Genomic DNA, 2,377 nt, shown 5'->3' with positions numbered 1-2,377 from the left:
TTCAAGTATTGTATATTACAATTCTTTTTAAATATTCTATACAATATCACGTTCCAACAAAGTAAAACATACTTTGATGGGTAGGCATACATTTAATTACAGATTGTAGGCCATTGTAGAATGATATTAGGTGTATATAAAACACAAATATAATTTTCTTTTATTGAAACGGAAATTCATGATGGACTCATATAAACTCTTTAGTAATATAAACTAATAAATGTATAGATATACAAGCAAAAGGAATAAAATAGCTCACTAAATTGAATCCCACATAAATATAATCAAAAGGGGATGGAGATGGAAATTAGGTAGTATACAAGCCAACCAAAAATGAAAGATAAATCACATAAAAGGAACTTTAATAAATTTTACTTAAGAAAACTAACAGTAAATAATACTGTGCATATAAAAATTGTAAAAAGAAAAATAATAATATACAAGCAAGCTAAAATTGCATCATGAATTACATCCAAATAAACTCTAATATAATTATAAATATGAGAAAACATAATACTTACAAAAGGATTTCTTCATGAATTGAATACATCGTGCAAACATAAGACGAAGTAAGTATGCAAACATAGAAAAGCACAGACAGTAAACACACATTCAATGTTCATTAAAATACAAATACAAACAAATACAGTTTACAAATACTGTAAAATGTTAGTCTTTATTTAGGAAACAGAAAAAAAAAAATAAGAAGACAGGGAACACTAACAAAATAATATGTTGAAACAGTATACTCCTGTAATGTTACTTAGGCTAGGTGTGCAAACATGCTGACATATTAATACACTTATAAGATAAATCAAAGTTAAATATAATACATACCACTAAACATGTTCCTAACGACAAATATGCCAGGTCCTGAAAAATACATTATGATCAAATAAAAGTTTGAGAAAAGTGTATTGCGGATGCAGAGCCTTAATCTTATATCCAATATCACTGGGGCTTACTCATTAGTAGCACATATTCCATGTATATACTGGCGCCATGATTTCGTTTGTGTCAACTGTCAAGTTCTGAATATAAACAAACAGACGACAAACGAAATACCTACAACGCCATCTAAATTCTGAGCGGTCAAACTATTGCGTTTACTTTGGAGTTGACAACTAGTGTATCAACATTCTATTTTGAGCCTTCTATCTTCCTTCAGTATATAGTCTTTGACTCCACCCTTTCTACAGAAAGAAGATGGCCGCCTGCCCCCTACCTAACGTGGGACATTACCTGAGACTGGGAAAACAAAACAGTTATAACCACACAACGAGAACAGCTACAGCCATCGTAACGAGAACCGGTATATCCAGTATACCAAGAACTAGTTCAACAGTCTTCAAGAAAGAACCATATTAATGAAATTTTCAAACTCATTGTGTTGAGTGAAAACCAGATGAACGACTGTGAAGAATACAAAAATTATTTTGAATAATTATAACTTCTTTATGCTTAAAGGATCAAAGTTAATAAATCATTCATCCCTGCAACTTTATTTGCTCCTTTGGAAGTGATTGTGTATCTAGGAATAATAGAATCAAGCAAATAAATGTTCCACTGCATATTTCTACCCTAACAAAAAATGCTGAAAGCTCTTCAAGTGATCTATTCGTTATATCTGCTGTTAACCAGATGTTGGTCCTTTGATATCCCTTGTAACTAATTTACTTAAGGACATGGTTCCGAACAATTGCAGCGCAGTAACTTAGTTGGAGTTTTTGTACAAAGTTTCAATTTCAGTAGCATTATTATAGTAGAAAATCTCAATCAAAACCTCGTAAGATATCCCAGTAAAATCCTCTCAAAAATTTCTCAACTCATCTACCTTACATATCCCTTCCCTTCATAACATCAATTTCTTTCATACTATACCTCGTATTCTTCTGAGTCTCTCACATGAGAAAATGTTAAATCTGATTTTTCCCCAACAATGTAGTTCATACCAGAAGGAAAAGAGAGAAAATTTGTTTGAATTTTAAATATATAAGAAATATTCCTGATTATAAGAAACTGAAACTTAGAGCAAAAATCTATCGGAAAGAGGTAGATGTATTGAGAGTAGATGAAAAATTGGCAGGAATAAATATAATTATTACTTGAACTGGGACGAGATAAAAGGATGGGGGGGGGGGGGGGGAGGGGAGACAAACATAAGACGGTCATTCAAGTTTAACTGCTGCTAGTAAACAAGAAACGAAATAATAGCATGAAAAATAATCATTCTTTATTACTTTCTCTTAATAATAAAAACACCTAATAAAACAACAATTTTATGTTTCGCATTTGCTTACATGGCTATGCACAAAGTCACTCCAATATCAAATACTCAATGTAATCTTCAACATCCATCCACAAACACTTGCTAAAA

This window comes from Palaemon carinicauda, chromosome 9, assembly GCF_036898095.1.
Source record: "Palaemon carinicauda isolate YSFRI2023 chromosome 9, ASM3689809v2, whole genome shotgun sequence".
NCBI lineage: Eukaryota > Metazoa > Arthropoda > Malacostraca > Decapoda > Palaemonidae > Palaemon > Palaemon carinicauda.
The sequence above is the reverse complement of the archived record's forward strand: the minus strand, read 5'-3'. Positions refer to the sequence as shown.